Source organism: Colobus angolensis, unplaced genomic scaffold, assembly GCF_000951035.1.
Source record: "Colobus angolensis palliatus isolate OR3802 unplaced genomic scaffold, Cang.pa_1.0 Scaffold4, whole genome shotgun sequence".
NCBI lineage: Eukaryota > Metazoa > Chordata > Mammalia > Primates > Cercopithecidae > Colobus > Colobus angolensis.
The window spans coordinates 2970607-2989132 of record NW_012117376.1 but is presented as its reverse complement, the minus strand read 5'-3'; positions in this window follow the sequence as shown (position 1 = coordinate 2989132).

Below are 18526 nucleotides of genomic sequence, written 5' to 3'. Positions count from 1 at the left end.
CCAAGCCTGAGCTTCCCAGAGCCCAGGCTGTTCACTCCCCACAATCTTTCAAAAGTTGGGCCCGCAGCTCAGAGCCAAGGATATGGGGAAGTTACAGCTCCGGCTTCCACCCATCCACCAGGACAAACCCCAGACCAGCTACAGTGGCCATGGAGCCTGCTGGAGCCAATGCCAGACTCCAATCTGACAGAGCCCACACATACCACCTCCCTGTCCTGGAGTGCCTACTTCCAGTCCTCTCCAGCCTGAACCCAAGGGAGGACCAAGATGGCCCAGGGGAGCCCTGAGCAGCAGAGCTGCTGGGCTGTACCTAGGGCCTAATGCATATTCTCATTCTTTGTCTATTCTTCCATTTGGTGGAGTTCTTGAGGACCTGCTATGTGCCAGGCACACACTCAACCTTGAGGATCTCACAGTGAGCCAAGCTAACAAGGTCCCTGCCCTTGTTGACCTGACATTCTAGTAGAGAAGAAAGCCTATCAACTATCAACCAACCAAATGAGTATGAATATTTTAGGTGGTGAGAAGTACAACAAAGACAACATAAAGTTGTGCTGGCTTTTCTCAGTTTCTTCCCCTGGCTTCCATTCGATTATTTTCCCCACTCTGATCTGCTTCATGCCCTGGGGCTGAGCCCTGTGGAATGCACCCCTGGACTCCCTTGCCTCCGGCTGGCTTCTACTTGGGTTCAGGCAATGGAAGACTCCAGCAGGAAGTCAGAGCACTGGAGGAGAGAGAAGTTCATGCATTCCTTCTCCTGACCCCTCTTTCTATGTTGCCCAGGTTCTAGCAGTGGCTGCAACTTTCTGTGACTCTGGCTCAGCCCTCTTCAGATTCTGATAGCACTTTTTCTCCCAGCACCCCCTCAGACCCCAGGTGCTAGCATCTTCCCACAGTGGCTAGCTGCAGGGTCCCTTATCCTTGTCCACAGTCTTCAGATTCCCAGTCAAACATGCCCTGCTATTCCTGCTGGGCCCCTGACTGATACACAGGTAAATGGCATACGATGTGCTGGGAGACAGGGCATGGTCAGGGAAGGCCAGTTCAGGCTTCGGTTGTTAAGGAACGGAAAGCTGGCCACATGTCTGGAAAGCAGTGAATGAGGGAATGCAGTTGGGATGAAATTCAAAATACTTTACAACTGGCTTGGCACAGGAGCTACCCAATCAGAAGGGACCCAGTTGTAATTGGCCATTGCACCTGCTGCACTAGCATCCTGGGTGATCAGAAAGGCAGTCAGGGTGCACCAGCCAGGGTCCCACAGACACCAATGACACATGCAACCTCCACGTGCAATGTCTCCGCTTCATATCTGATGCCTTTCTCCTTTGCTCCCAGGGCCACATCAAAGGAGATAGCTGGCTTGCCAAGTGTTTGACAATTAGCCATGTGGGCAAACCTTGAGTCCTGGGGGCACTTCTAAAAGGTACACTGCTATAGGTTCTGGCTCCAGACCCAGAGAAGTGCTCAAGAGAAGCCTGAAAAAAATACAGCTCAGAGAGAGGTTATGTGACTTGCCCAGGACCACACAGCCAGGTAAGAAGGCAAATGAGGAGAGTTTAATAAAGGGGCACTTTACACAAGTGCGGATGAGGAAGCCTCAAGAGTGAGGCAGAACTGCAGGACTGTAACAATCCCATGCAAGAGGGCGAGGGGAGAGTGCCATTACTAGACACAGACAGAGTTGTGCAGAGAGGGCTGCCTTCAAAAAAACTGGGACCTTCCCTTGAGGACTGCACATAAGCTGTGGTGGCCACAGGGAAAGCATCAGAGAAACCAACGTCATAACCCAGCTCTTCACCCTGTCCCCAATCTCCTTATGGTGACACCCACTGGCCAGTGCCACTCAGGAGCCAGAGAATGTCTATATGGGTCACCCTCCCGAAGTCTAGAGCAGGACGAGAAGGAGGGAGCCTGGATCATGAGAGGGAAGTGGGAAATCTCCAGCCCCCAGATCATGTCACACCTTGAAAGTCATGGCAGGTGGGAAAATACTGGGAAGGAGAGTGACAGAATCACATCTGGACCCTTTACCTTCATCCACAGGGAGGTGACAATGGGCTCTGCTCATGACAGCCTGGACCAGACACCTCCCAGAAGCATGTGGTGATACTGGTTGGGAGGCAGAAGGAAGCTGGGAGCACCTCCTGGGGAGCCCAGCCCCCTGTGACCAACCATCTCAGAGAACCCAGGGGCCTCAGCCCATGGGAGGCAAACTCACTAGGCCCTGCACCCCATGAGTGTGGCACACAGGACCGCCCTAGATGCAATGGGCTTTGGTTTCTCTCCACTAGGTAAGCAGCCTTCAGAAATCAGAAAATGCCCGAGGCTTTCCTTGAGAGGCTCCTGCTGAGCTACCAAGGAGAGGCAGAGGAGGAGGCAGAAACCCTCCCAGACCCAGCTTTGCCAGGTTGAGAAGTGGGAGAGGTGGTTTTGGAAAGCTGCCCACACGTTCCCTTCTCCCAACCATCATGAGGGTTAAGACAGAGACGCAGAAGAAAGGGAGCAACTTGTCCCCGCTTTGTGTACTCATTTCAACCTGTGTTCTCATCTGCGGGAGTGGTCAGGGCACCCAGACAGAAGGACAAACACCAGACCCCCGTGGGTTCTACAGGTGCTTGGAATTTGCAATCAACAGGACTTCCAGAAGAAGATTCTACAGGACCTCCACAAGAATCTGGGGGCTGAATTTTTCATAGCTTGAATGTTGGAGTCAAGAAAATCCCTAGACTTAGAATCAGAAGCCTGGGGTTCTAATCATAGCCTGCATGTAACAGGTGCATGCAAACATGGTTTTAAGGCAAGAGAGAGAAAACTGATAACATGAGATATCATGTCACAGCTCCTCATCTGACCTGCGCATGAGCCAGGCTCTGGCTCTGCAAATGCACCTGATGTTCTTTTTCACATTATCTCAGCAGGAGTCTGATCCATTTCACAGAATAAGAAACTGAGGCTCAGGGAGATTACTTCCCTCGCCCCAGTCCTGCAAGCTGGTCAGCAGTAGAGCCAGGAGGCAAGCCCAGGCCACTGGTGCTAAAAGCCTGGGCCTCCACCACCAGACCTCCTATCTAAGAGGAGAACGATGCAGCTCCAAAGCCTGGGTTCCCTCAGCAAATGCTGGGGTTTCCAAAAAACAGCTCAGACAACCCTGGGTTCCACAACTCCCCGCCTCCATTATTACAGCCCAATGCTCCCATTCCCAGACTCACTAGGCAGAGGCTGGATGCTGCCTGATTCATTCCTTTAATCAGGGCTGAAGCAGCTTCCTGAAGAACACTTAGACCCTCATTAAAATTAAGTCATTGCTTTAATAACCACAGGGTAGAGATGGCTGCAGCTGGGAGTGTGTGAGCTCTCAGCACTCCCCATGGGTCTTGATGAGCTGGGCACTGCCATGGGATACCAGGCACTCCAATTTCTCCAGTTCATATCTGATGCCTTTCTCCTTTGCTCCCAGGACCACACCAAAGGAGATATACAGCTGGCTTGCCAGGTGTTTCTCTGACAATTAGCCATGTGGGCAAACCTTGAGTCCTGGGGGCACTTCTAGAAGGTATCCTGGTATGGGTTCTGGCTCTAGACCCAGAGAAGTGTTCAAGAGAAGCTTGAAAGAAAGAAAAACCACAGCTCAGTGAAGTTACATTACTTGCCCAGGAGCACACAACAAGCTAGAGGGAGCACAGGATCTGGAACCCAAGTCTGCATAAACCTTAAACCCAATATACCAACTGTATACTCCTCTTACCTCATCGCGTAGGGTCATTGTGTCTTCATGGGTCCTGCAAAGGCACCTGTTCTGGGGACACGTGCCATCTCACCTGGGAATTCAGGCCTGCCATTGTTACTCACTAGCTCAGTGAGTTGAGGTAAATTGCCTGACTTTTCTGTGCCTCAAATTCTTCATCTGTCATACAGAATATGAGGTTATTGTGAACCTTGAATGAGATAACAAATGTGCAAATGCTCTGGCAATTGTAAAGTTTGGTGTATGTTGAGGATAAGTGGGCCTGCGGGAAAAGTCAGATTCCAGCAAACATCATGGCAGGGACTAGGGAGCATCAGGGAAGAACAGGGGGAGAGGGTGTGGGCTGGGAAATGATGAATGGGCGCCTGCACATTCCTGGGGAGGAAGCATGCAGAGATCTGTGAGGCAGGAGCTTAGCTCCGGGAGAGAGAGGCACTCTGGCTGGACCACACAGGGCTGGGGCAGGGGCAACCTGGGGAGTTAACCACACTCCTCCAGGACCATGCAAGAAGTGGCCAGGGTCAGGCAAGCTGTGACTGGGCTGTGCACTGCAGTGGCCACATCTCTTGCCCTCTGAGCCTTGGTTTCCTCTCTATACCATGGAGGTAATAGATCTACTTTACAGGGTCATGGTGGGGATTGACAATAATGGGTGTAAAGTGCCTGACATACAGCAGGTGCTCGATAAATGCTTTCCATCATTATCGTGATGGTGACTATGATGATTAGCAAATATCTCTAAGTCTACTTCTACACTATAAAGTGAAAATAATCAGATCTATGTCACACTATTCTTGGAATGCTTAAAGGTCGTAGTCTACCTGAGACTACCAAGCACAGGGCCTTATGCACAGCAGGCGCTCAACAATCTATTCTCCCCTTCCCTTCTTTTTCTGACCAAGGACAGGTATGGAGCCTACAGATAGGCATGGTAGGAAGACAGGCTTTGGTACCATCCTAGAGCTCCCAGCTTCCTTTTGTTAGTGAAGGAAGGTGACAAATTTCAGGCAACAAGCTGAACTCAAGGCCAAAGCCCTTGCAGCTTGGAGGATGCACAATCCTATGACTGCAGGTTCTGATGTCACTGGACCACCCAGCCCTGGCCTAGAGTAAACATAACCTTAGATTTAGAGTCCAAAGATTGTAGGCAGAATCCTGGCTCAGCTTCTTGCATTTCCTCAGGACATGCATGTAGCAGGTGAGCAATAATCCATGTTTCCTTAAGACAGGATGGAAGCCTGCCCCTTCAGCTGCCCACCAGCTAAAGATTCAAACTCAGATATCTGTGGGAATAGTACAGCCTTCCCATTTCTCCAAATTCCTTTGGAATGTTGAGAATTTCCCCAAATTAGGAAAAGTAAGGGCAGAGGCTCCTCCAAAAGCAGGCAGTGGCTGGCCAGGCCCCTCATGCAGAGGAGCACCCAGTGGGTGCTGGAGGCTTCCCAGCACCTTTCCTACACCCGGGCAGCCCCAGCCCAGCCCCAGCAGGTGTGTTTGGAGAAGCACATCCCAAGTCTCACCCCGTACATGTTCCCTGGCTCAATTACAGGCTCAATTTTCTTTTCTGTTTAATCCCCAAATCAATATGTGTTCATACATATTTAATCGGGAGACTGTTTTTATTAGAGTGGGGATTAGTTTTACATCTTTCTCCCCATTGCTTGGAAGACATCTGCCTCTCACAAGAAAGACAAGTGGATGAAAGAGAAAAGACCCACGTGCAGGCCGGGCCCAACCCAGTGCCCGGGCCAAGGCAGAGACACTGAGAGTACTGCTCCTGCACCTGGCATCCCTGCCGCATGGGGCCAGAGCCCTGCTGCCTCCCAGCCGCCTCTCTCTGGGGCTGAACCTGCAGCCTACTCCTCACTTCCCAATCCCTGCTGTAAGTCCCTGCTCAGGGATGGGCCCCTGGGGGGCCTTCCAGGCCTGTTCTCCAGGAGCCAGGAGACCCAGGGCCTGCTACCTGTTAGAGGTCAGAAAGGGAGGTCGCCCTCAGCCTTGCCTTTCAGAAGTAATAGATTTCTCCTTCCAACTCCGAGTCAAGGCTGAGCAGAATAAATTATCACCCTTTCACAGTGTCATCACCATCACACTCAGTCTCGACTGCCATCTGCTTCTTCGCCAGCATCCCCACCTAGCCAAGCTGGAAGGAAGGAGAGAACACGTGGACAGGTAGATCACTGTGCTGGCCAGAGAAGGACAAAGGCAAGAACACCCTGGGGCCCAGAGCGAGAGAGAGGAAGCTGGGGCAAATTTCTCAGCACCCCTGTTAAAATAGGTGTAAAACGATAGGCATGTGTCAAACCAGCTACACATCATCTCATTTAATCCTCGTCTCATCTGAGAGACAGAGCCTCTTCTCATCATTTGCATTTTACAGAGGAGAAAACTGAGGCTCAGTGGGATTACAGGTCTTGCCAAAGCCTCACAAACAGGAAGTAGCAGAACCTGGACTTGAGCCACACCACATGGCTCGGGACCTGTGCTTTTAGCTGTTTGGACTGCCCTCTCTCCAGCATACAATAATCTTCCCCTCCTCAACACAAGCTGGAGGTCATTCAAGGTGACACCTATAGGCAACAAGAGTTTGGGAGCACCAGTTATTGGCTGGAAATTGCCAGCCGCCAAGGAACCTGGGGATGTTGGGTGTGGCCAGCACCACAGCTCATGGTCACCACCACTCTCCTGTCTCTTCTTTGACCTCATGTCTAGTGTGCCTACTGAGCATCTCCACCTGGTCTGCACTAGGAGCTGGGCTACGTGGATGAACAAAGCCAGGCATGGTTCATCTCTCACTCAACTAACAGTCTATGGGTGAGGTGTGCCTGCTGGCAGAGCCGAGGTCCTGGAGAGCATGCCCCTGCCTGGGTTTCCCCACATCTCCAAGCCTTGCCTGCTCATCACCTAGCTTCCTGCAGCTGTCTTCAACAGGGGCCCCCCAACACACAGTCAGGGAGTGCCCTGTGCCTCACCTTCTGAGAACTCACCCCATTGGCAACTATCTGATTGCAAAGACCGGGTCTGTCTTATCCACCTCAGGATCTTATTCATCACTGGCATAGAAAAAAAAAATTGGGGAGGAGGAAAGAAGGAGGAGAGGAGAAAGGACAGGAGGGGGAAAGGAAAGGAGGGAAGGAAAGAAGGTGAAGTTGGGAAGAAAAGAATTCAGGGGAGAAGGAAAGAACAAGGGACAAGGGAAGAAACTTGTCCATTTTTGAAAGACCAGATGCACCCCCAAAGATCCCTCGCTTCCTCCTTGCTCTGAGCTGAAGTTTGAGTTGGTACCCAGCAACGTGCTGAGAAGGTAAAGCAAGTAGACCCACTGCAGTAGGTAAGAGTCAAGTATTTCAAGGATTTCCCAAAAGGAGAGCTATCAACTTAGCTGAATTAACCCCTTCATAGAGGTCAGGGGTTGATGCCTCTCTTCTCAAGGCTGCCAGAGGCAGATGGAGGGGCAGAATGACCTCACATCTGATGACACCATGAACTTGACAAAGGATCAGGCCAAGGCACCCGGAGAGTTCTTCTGGCCAAGAAGTCTGTGACCAGAGCTCGGGGACACGCAGAGCTCCACGTTGGGCTTCAGCCCTTCTCGAGAAGCTGGTGTGTCTCCTGCCGGCCACCTTTTCCAAGCACATCCTCAGGATGGTCAGCTGGATGGGCCCTGTGTGACACGGGCCATCTGGGGCCGGTGCAGTCACTCTCTGCTCACACCAACCACTTGGCAGCCCGTGTTTGACGACGGGTTAATTCCTGAACAAAACGCATAACGTAGGCAGTGTGATTCCTCATTTAGCTGTCAGATTGGGATAAAAAATCTGTGAGAGAGAAAACCCAAGGGGAAAAAAAAATTGGATAATGATGAATTGTGACTGAATGCTCCAAAGAAACACAAGCCGTCTCCCCCATCGTGTTGTGCCCGCTGTCACTTAATTTGAAAATATTCTAAGTGTGCAGGGCCTTCTCCTTGGCACTTTTCAGCTCTTCCCGAGAAGAACTGGGTCCGCTTTTGTCACCAGTGTCGTTTCCTCCGCAAATGCAGCAGTGCATCAAAGGCCCAGGCGGGAATGCTGGCCAAGACGCCCTCCCGTGGCCCCCCACGTGGCAGCGCCTCTCATGCCACACTCTGAAGAGATGAACAGACGCCTTTGCACTGCAGTATTCTAATACCATCGTGCACGCTCGCTCAGGAGGGAGCGAGGGAGGGGGAGGAAAGAGAAACAAAATAATGCTTTTGCTGTGATAACTGTCAGCTCTGCCTGCATCTACAGAGAACTTGTTGTTTTGCAAAATGGAACATTATCCAAATGTACAGAAGCAGTAGATTGAAGTGAGGAGGCTTCCAAGATCAGAAGTTGTCTGGCTGCCCTGGGAGTTGAAGTAAACACTCGTGTCTGGACGTCTCCTCGCACCCCACAAGGACGAGCTGAAAAATAAGCCACTCTGGGAGCCTCCTTGGGACTTTGGCCAGTGCCCTTTCCCTGAGGGCAGCCAGGAACCACACGTCTCGGCTAAGGAAGTTCAGCTCCCTAGCAACCTCCAAGAACAGGCAGGCCGCCTGCTGTTCAGAGATACTTTGGGTCTGATGGCAGGAGGTGGGACATGATGACCTTTAGGGGGTCAGCCTGCCTGAGAATGGCCTGTCGCTTCTTGAACACCAGCAAGTTTAAATGGCCCGCTGGGTTACTTTGAGAAGGTCCTCTCCTTCTCTGAGTGCCTGGTTGCCCATCTTGGAACAGGAAGCTGGCTTGGACAACCTCCAAGTCTCCCTCAGGGGTTCAAAGCAGTAGGCTTTTGGGACTGGCACCACAGTCCAGGGGTTGCCCAGAGTGTGGTTTAAGAAACAGCCACTGGAAGGTAGATCAGCCCAAATCTTTCTGGAGAAGAGCAGACCTGGAGTTGATGCATGTGATGGGAGGGGAAGAGTAGACATTCCGTTCCAAGGTGGATTCCAACAGTGGTCCATTGAGTGTCAACCAAACTGCCTCACAGCAACCCTAAGAAGCAGGAATTGTTCTCCCCATTTTAGAGATGGGGAAATGGAGGCTCAGCAAGGTTGAGTGACTTGCCCCGAAACCTAGGGTCATGCTTACCACTCTGTCTTGCCAACACCCCTCTGTCACCAAGCCCTTAGTTCCACTTCCAAAATAGGTCTGGGCTCTGCCACACCTCTCCACTACCATTGCCACCCCTGGAATCCAAGCCACCACTATCCCTCCCTGCAACTGCCATGACAGCCTCCTAACTGGCCTCCCTGTCTCCTGTCCAGCCTCCCCACCATCAGCCAGAGGTCACTTTCTAAAATGCAACACCATGTGACACCTGCTTAGACCCTTCAATGGCTCCCGTTGGGATGAAATCCAGCTTCCTTCACAGGGCACTCGAAGCCCCTCAGTTACCAGCCACCTCTGTAGCATCATCTCTTACTACTTCTCCCTCACACTCCAAGCCGTCTGACTCACTCTGAGCTTTCCCCAAGAGGCAAGCTCTCTTTGCTTCTGGGCCTTTGCAATTGCTAATCTCTGCCTGATGCACCCTCTCCTCTCCCTCCCCTTCAGTTGTATCACCCTTCAGAGCTCCCGTACATGTCACCTCCCACAGGAGCCTCTGTGAACCGCCCCCTGCCCCAAGGTTAATTTCCAAACTCCCTGTATTATTCCAGAGCCCCCTGTACATTCTACCGAAGTGGCCTATATGCTGTCTGGGACCCACACTGGCCCTTAATGCCAGAAATGCCTTATTCATCATCACACCCTGAGCACCCAGGACCATTCCTGGCATACAGTAGGCACTCCAGAACTATTTGCTGGATGAATGACTGACTGAATGAATGAATAAGTGAATAAGAGCACGAACGACACAGCCAGAGTGAGCTTTCCTTCTCCGCGTATCCAAATGTGTAAAAAGCACCAGGCAAGTTCATCAATAAGGCAGTCACTCACTCCTCGCAACCTGTCCTTGGCTAGGAGTCGGGTGATAGATTTCCAGAGGTGATGAATGGGCGCGTGAGAAGGGCGGAGTGGACGCATGGAAGAATAGAATATAGATTTCTATAGATTAATCATTTGTCATTCCTGCCACTCGGCACGCTCACGCGCGCTCTCTCTCTCTCTCACACACACACACGCGCACACACACACACACTCACACTCCTTCCCTACCCAGGTCTCCCCCTTCACACCAAAGAAGCACAACTCACATTGCCCTTGGAGCATGCAGCAGAGGCCCATATGCACACACACACACACTCACCCCAAGTGCCCCAGACACATTCACAGACACTTTATGCACGTTTGTGCATCACAAAAACCCTCAAATACACAAACAAGTACTCTGCACTAAATCTTCCTTCACAGCTTCCCTATTCCCACCCAGGATACACACACATGCACATGGGCAGGCGAGCAGGTGTACACTGACTCTGACACACACTGCAAAGTACACACATACTCTTCTACACAGAGTATATGAGAGTGCACACTTTCTCTTATACACACACAGAGCTGCACACTTAGAGACATACACTTACTCTTACACACTGAGGAACTCACTCTTATACACACAAAGGTGCACACTTACTCATACACACACAAAGATGCACACTTGCTCTGACACACACACACTCACAAATCTGCTCTCATTGCCTTTACTGGCTCACCTTATTCCCAACCTCCCATTTGTCTTCCTTACGGAGCTGTGAGCCCCTCCAGGACTGAGGTCAGGGCTCTGAGCACTCACTTCTTTCTCTTAGGGGAGAAAAAAACCACTTCTCAGACCCTCCCTGAGGTCCAGCTCTACCAGCCCCTGAGCTTGTCCTTACCAGCAGTCCCTCTCCCACCCCAGTGAGTTCAGCCCCATGCCCCATAAGGCAGGTTCATCCATTTCTTGTGTTGGGTCTCCTACATTGCAGGTAAATGGCTGAGGGGAAGGCCAAGGTGAGCTCAGGGGAGTTCCCCCAGTTATCTTTGCCGGCCTTACCAGTTGGGTATACATGGTTTCACATGTGTTCTGTGAGTTGCTTTCTGTAGTTGCAGAGTTGCTAAGGAGGAAATTCTCCTATATCCCAACTGAAGGGGGAAAAGCCCCAAGCCCAGCGTTTCCCTGGCCAGTCACTCCAATTAGTGCTGGGAAGATAGGGCTCGAAGGAATGCCTCTTCCCCCAATATCCCAGAGGTCCCAGCATCTGCCCTCCCAGAGGCCCTGTCTGCCCTACCTGGAACTCCAGGCACCTCGAGGCACCTCCTCACCTTATGGGACCATCCCCTCTCCTCTGAGTTCGCACAGCATCTCCCAAAGACCCCCACAAATACCTCCTGGGGTTCCAGGCCCAGAACCTTCATGCATTTCTCCAAAGTTCAGAACTGTTATGAGACACACACATACACACACACACACACACACACACACAGTCCTCCAGTCTCCAGCCCCAAAAGCTGTGTGAGTACCCTGTGTTCACTGAAGCCTTTGGAGTTATCCTGAGCTGCCCCCTTCTGCCTCAATAGCACTTGAAGACTCTCAGCTTCTGCCCTGTTCACTCTGCTAAGCCCTCCTCACCCACAAGTTCCCCCATACTCTCTATATCAGTCATCTGCATAAACACAGAGTTTTTACCTTGTGCTGCCAGAAATCTAGCCCTTGGCCCTCCTCCAAGCCTCCATCCTGGATTCTGGTTATTAGAAACAACTAAACCCCTTAAATGTCTCACCCTCCCCAAAGCCCAGAAACATAGGGACCCAGATCCCTACCCAGCTCCCAGAAGGGAGCTACTCCTAAACTGCACCTGTCATAGCACAAGCAAAATGTCAGTCATTACTCATTCACTTATTCACTCAGACTCTTATTATTGGCTCTGAGCTGTGTCCAGAAGGATGGTCAGTGCCTCTTCCAGGGACCCTGCCTCATAGAGCTTGCTGTCCATGGAGACCCAGACACTCACAGAAGAGCCAGATCTAAGAGCAGAGAGATGACTCAAAATCGGAAGAGGTCACTGCTGGCTGCAGGGTCAACAAGCAATGACTCCTGCCCAGATCCAGGGACACCATCAAGACTTAAGAAAAGGCCAGGCACAGTGGCTCATGCCTATAATCCCAGAACTTTGGGAGGACAAGGTGGGAGGATCACTTGAGCTCAGGAGTTTGAGACCAACCTGGGCAACATAGTGAGACTCTGTCTCTACACAAAATATAAATAAACTTTTTAAAAGACCTAGGAAGAAAAACTTGCAATAAGCAGTCATCTGGTCCATGTCCCTAAACCCAAGAACAGTGGATCCCAAGCCTGCCAAGCAGAGGGGAGCAACCCCCAAACAACCTCCATCTCTTAACCCAACCCAGAGATGCAGCAAAAATAACCAGCCCTTCCTGACTATGTTGGTTTGGTTCCCCACTTACATGCCACACACCAACTGCCATGCCAACTTCATAACTTTCCGAAGGACTGGAGGGGAATCTAGGGGCACACACAAACCCACACAGGAGACACCACCAAGGCTCAAAGAGATCATTATTTCCTCCTAGGAGTCCTTGATTGTCTGCCTGGGGGAGGGGGCCCCAGAATGCAGGAACCCTAAGCTCCTCAGACCCCCACCCCAGGAGGGGCTGTCTGGTCTATGGGGGGCTTCTTGTGCCCCTTCTGCTGGACTCAGTTTCCTGGAGCCTTTCTTCCTCCCTAGGGATCCCTCCATCCCAGCATCTCTGTGGATGCTGAGGCTGGGGAAGGGGGTTGGGGAAGTGCATAGAACCACCTTCCATTGCCTTTGATCTCCGTCACATTCAAGCTGCTTCAGCATCCAGCTGCCTCTCTCTCTCTTCTCCTCTCCCTTTGAAGTCCTTAAGTAAAGATGGCTGTAGATTACAGCCATTACAGCTGCCTGGAGCAAGACCTTCTCAGGCTGCCTTCTCTTTGCCACTAGCCTGTCTGTTCCATCTGGGGGTTCCTGAAGCCCCTGCTCCAGGCTAGCCAATGCCAAGGCTTCTCCCTTGCGCAAGTCCAGGGCATTCGTGCAGTAATGACCCAGCATCTCTTTGTTTGCCTTGCTCCCATAAGACAGCTCTACAATGATTTTGCTAGCTCTCCAAGCACTGAGCTGAGCATCCCTGGGAATGTAACCAAGGCCCCAAAAGTTTCCATGAATGGTTTGAGGAACTCTCCGTGGTGCTGGAGTGAGGTGCCACATCACTGCCATCTGAGAGTTTAAAATCGGCCCCCCAAATTATGGTCTGCTCAGTACTGCACTGAATGGGAAGATGGCCAGCATCTCTCTCCTCTTCTCTTGATTTTCTCTGGGCAAATTGCCTTTTCTCCATCCTTACCGAGGTCCTTCCTCCTCTCTCTCTCTTTCTCTCTCTCTGTCTCTCTCTCTGTCTCCCCCTCCCTCCCTCCCTCCTTCCTCCCTCCTCTCCCCTCTCTCTACAGGCTCTTCCACCCTTCTTTGCAGCTTAATGCTTCCAATGCTGCTTCTGATATGTCGCTGGAAACCAGAGAAAACTTTTTAAAGCACAAACCACACCACTTCTCTGCCTTAAACCCTTCAATGTTTTACCATTGCTTCCACAGTAAAGAATTAAACTCCTTAACCACCTCACATGTGCTGGGATCCCAGCCTCATCCTACTGACCCTCTTTACTGTCCCATGACTGCCCCTTGCTCTCTCTCTGGGGTGGACTTTTGCTCAAATGTTCTCCTTCTTCCTCATTGTCCGAGGAATTCACCCTGCAGAGCTCAGCCCACCTAGCACAGCCTGCAGGAAACTTTCTCTGGCCCCACCATCCAGGTTAGGTCTTCCTAGGATCACTTTCTTAGAAGTGTTCTCCTTTCCTTCAAAGCACTTGCTTTGGTTTTAATCAGTCACTCATCTGTGTGACTATTTGGCTAGTATCTGCCCCCACAATTCCATGAGACAGAGAAAAGACCTTGCCTGATTTTATTTCAGAGTCATCACCAGGGGCTAACACACCACCTTGACCCTCATAGGCACTCAATACATATTATTGATGGATGGAATGGATGAATGAATGAACGAGTGAATGGCTGAGAAAAGGCTAATCACTGTGGGTTTGACAAAGCTGGTAGCTCCCAGCCAGGTCATCTTAACACTCTGATCATGCCATTTTATCAGACCAAACACGAGATTGGCTCCTAAGAAAAAAAATAAGAAACAGCCCCTCTTCTCAGCCCCACTTTGATTACTCAGAGTAGTGCCATGGAAGGTCAAGTGCACAGACCTGGGTTCAAGTCTTAATGTCAGCTCTACCTGAAAGATCCACACTCTGTGAAATAAAGCAGTAGTTGCAGAATATCTGTGCCAGTAACCCTAGAACTTCACAGACAAGCCCTCTCCCTGGTAGGCCTCAGCTTCACAAACCACCTTCAGGTTTAGAACCAAGACCAGAGAAATGGGTAGACCAGGAATATTCTAGGGAGCCCATAATAGATGGTGTGGAAAGGGCCAGAACCTGGAAATCCAGACCCTTAGCTTCAAATCTGATATTCACTCTCCCAGCGCATGACCTGGAGTTGTCATCTCCCTGCCTCATTCCAGTCCCCAAGCCCTTTGGAGGTAAAGAGCTTGGCGCTGAGGACCTCGGATATTTCCCCCCTCCTTTGGGGGTGGCAGTGGCTGTCAGTTCACTCCTAGGTCCACATCCACTCCCCCAGCACATGCCCCACCCCCCTGAGCTCTGGCTTTTGTTCTGGAGAAATCATGTTCTTTGATTCTGCTATACATTAAGATGTACTCTACTTGGTTAGTCACCCCCTGCATCACTAAAACCAGGGGAAAGAACCTGCTTCTTGTCTTCCAACTCTCTCCTCCAAAGGCCTTTTAAAAGAGAAAGGGAAAAACCACACAGCGACACCCCCTTGCAGCTCCAGGCACTTTAATGAATTCCAGCCTTCAGGGAGAACGACGGCTGTGTTAACGGTGCTGGTGAAAAATGAGGGGAGGAACAGGGAAGCAAATTTCTTTTTATTGACTTTTAGTGAGCTATTTAATCCAAACAGCTCATTATCTGCAATATAAATATACTATATAATGGATTTTGCAATAAGAACAATTAGTTTTGCAATTAGCATGAGAATAAGCTCTCCCCAACTGCAGAGAAGGCAAGGCCTAGGCATTGGGGGTTGGGGAAAGCTGCGTTGGAGGAGGGATGTGAGGGAGAGGAGTAAGAAAGCAGCCTTCCAGGTGGAGAGGGCAGAGCCCTGTCCCCCTCCTCCACTCCACATCCCAGGAAGGTCTCAGATCTGCAGGGATATTGCCAGTAGACAACATAGCAGAGTCACATTGGTTAAAACATAGGCTTTCAGCAGACCTGGGTTCAAGGCTCAGCTCTGTCACTTACCAGCTGTGCAACCCCGGGCAAGTCACTAAAGGTCTCTGCAACTCAGCTTTCTCATTTGAAAAAATGGACATCACAGTAGTACTTCTTTATGGAGTTGTTATGAGGGATGTCATAGGGTGATGTACCAGTGTTTGGCATAGAGTACATCCTTGATAAATGCTTCTGAGGGTGCTGAGCTGGGATTTCTTTGCATCTCCTTGGCCAACCTCCAGGTAGGAAGGAATTGTGTCTGTCTTGCTCACCACTGAATCCCTAGTGCCTGGCCCAGTACAGAGTAGGCCCTTAATAAATATTTATTGAATAAATGTTGTTAAGCAAAGGAAACTCAATGGCTGCTTGGCCCAATGCCTGGTACATAGTAGGCACTTAATAAATATCCGTTGAATAGGTATTACTAAGTAAACAAACTCAGCAGCCACTTCTCTCCTGTCACAGGGCAGCAGCCTTGTCTCAGGAAGCCTTGCAGGTAAGCATAGCAGCAAAAATCAGTCTGCAAAACAAAGTGCTCTCTGCAGACCCCATGTCCAGACACCATTTCATTAATTTCTGAGCCCAGCTCTCTCTGCCCTCTGCCTTAGAGTCAGGGTATCCCACCAATGTTAATTGTTCTCTGTGGCCCAGTGCCTTCCTGAATGTAGCTTGGGTTCAGCCCTGTCCCTCCAGCTGCCCCCAGTCTCCTGCTCCTGCCCTGGACTGGAATGTTGCACACACTGGAGTTCATAGGCAATGGGAGAAGTGCTCGCATTGCATTCCAAAAGCAAAGGGAGCAGAACTTTGGGATTTTCTGAATAATCCCAAACACAGGCAAGCACAGTAGTAAACGCACTGACACCTAGCCAGACAGCCTGGGTTTGTATCCAGAAGCTCCATATCCTAACTATGTGACATTAGCAGGATCTTTGATCTTCTTTGACTTATCCACAAAATAGGAATCATAATAATGTTCATTATCACCTAGAGTTTCAGGAGAATTAGATGAGAAATCCATGGGAAGCACTAGTGTTTGTTCCACAGTGAGGTCTCATCAAATATTAATTACCATTGTGGTTACCATCTTCTGCGGTAGAGTATCGAGACCACAGATAGACCACATGCCTGGCACCCAACTCCACTGCTTCCTGTCCTCTCTCCAGCAAGCTTTGCTAAAAGTGTTTCACCTTGGTCTCAACCAGGTAGCAGGTTCACTTTCGGATACTTCACACACACGATGGCATCTAAGCCTCATGTCTCTACGAGTTGGTTTAGGAATTGTGCAAGTGAGAAAGTCAAGCCTCAAGGAGGTTCAGGACTTATTCAAGGTCATGCTGCTAGCCACTGGTGGAGCCTGGACTCAGCTCCAAATCTTTCTAAGCTCCACCCTCTTCTCCAGGAGCTGAACGTGATTCTGAGGAAATGAACAAAAGCAGAAAAGAAAAGAGTCCTTTTACTCGTCCACTAAGTCCCCAGATGTTTTGCCTCAGGCCTTGGTGCATCATTGCTCCAGAGGCAGGAGCAGGAGTTAGTGGAGGAAAGAGGACGGGGCCGTTAACTTGGAGTTCCAGGATACCCCCAAGCCAACCCCTGAGACACATGGTCTCGCAAATTCCAAAGACGGACTTCCTGTGCTCACCACGGAGCTCCTGACCTCCTGATCTTGGACTGAGGCTGCAGTGGCCTTCAACCCCCTACAATGGCCAGCTGCAGAGGGATACTCAAACATGTGGCACACACACAAACAGGCAGAAAGTGAAGCTTCCCTGTACAAGAGCACACCAACGAGGAAGGTTCAGCTACAGCCCTGCTGAAGAAGGAAGGTGGCGAGAGGTCCCCCACCCAAAAGCAGAATGGATTCTCTCTGGATACACTGGCCAAGAGCGTTGTCTCCAAGAATGCCCAGCCCCAGGCTGAGCCCCGGTTCCATTATTTGTCTGTTCTGTGATCTTGCACTAGTCACTTGTTCTTCCTGAGCCTCAGTTTCCTCATCTGTAAAGTGGGGACGGTAATACTCTACTTCCCATGACTGGAGCAAGATGAAGCCTGGGAAACACGAACACTCTCTTGGCACCTATCCAATGGCAGCTCTCACTGTCACTGTCACTCTTGAAAAGACGAGGACCGCATGTGGCATCCTGCCCTCTCCCCATCTCAGCTTCCCGCCTGTGTGAGACATTGGGCCCAGTGGTGCCCAGTGCCTGGGCCCTTCCTCCTCCCGGTGACCTTGCCCTTGCTCCCCCTTGCAGCAGCCTCCCGGGAGCCATCTGTGTCATGTCCGGCTGAGCCCCATGGCCCTTTCTCAGGAGAGCAGAACGGGAGTGCTGTTAGTCACGGTGTGGAGAGGCGCAATCCATCCGAAGAGGCCAGCGGGACGCGGAGAGGTCATCTCCATTACAAACTGGCTGTGATTAAGCCATTACTTACCGTAATGGGATCCTTTCAGTCCTAGGTGATGCCTGCCACAGCCGATAAGCCGCAACGGCCACCGCGGCCCAGCAGGCTGCAATAACACAGGCTCTCCCCTCTGTGACAGGTTCAAGCTCTCACGCTCATCGAAAAGTCCATTTCCCAGCACAACTGGGTACACTTCCCCGTGACAAATGCCTGTTCGCCTTTAATCTGTTACAAGCCAAAGAAGCCCAAAGGAAGCACTCCATCACGGGAAGAATGTTTTTATAAACGTGCTCTTTGAGGGCCCTGAGTGAGGGGCTGCGGCAGTGCGGGGACGCGGGATGGCTGCACATTTACAGGGGGCGATGGGGGGGCACAAGCAGGTCCAGAGCTGCCGCTGGAAGGAGGGGTGTGCCCATGGCGTGTGGGTTCGGGGTGAGTGTGTGGGTTCACACAGGCATGTAGGGGTGAACCTTCACATACCTGTGCTTGGGGAGGGTGTGGGGGCGTCTGGGAGGGTGTAGAGGTGTCCATGTGTGCCCATATGTGTGAGTGCACGTGTGTGTCTGTGAGCAAGGGCAGGGGGGCGTTAATATCTGACACATGTGAGGAGATACGTGCAGGGGGGTAGGTTCAGATATGTGTTCAGGATCCTGGAGCTTTCATAAGTGTGTAAGAGTAGAGGTGTGTGTGTGTGCTTGTGTAAGGGTCTAGGTGTGTGTCTCTAGGTGTGTGTGTCCCTGGATGAGGGCCCAAGTGTGTGTGGGTGTGCCTGAGAGTGTGTGCCTGTCTGTTGGGGGTGTGTGTGTGTATCTGGGTGAGGGCCTGGGTGTGTGTGTGTGTCCTGGGTGAGGGCCTGGGTGTGTGTGTGTGTGTGTGTGTGTCCCTGGGTGTGTGTGTCTCTGGGTGAGTGTGTGTGTCCCTGGGTGTGTGTGTCTCTGGGTGTGTGTGTGTGTCCCTGGGTGAGGGCCTGGGGGTGTGTGTGTGTGTCCCTGGGTGAGGGCCTGGGGGTGTGTGTGTGTCCCTGGGTGAGGGCCTGGGGGTGTGTGTGTGTCCCTGGGTGAGGGCCTGG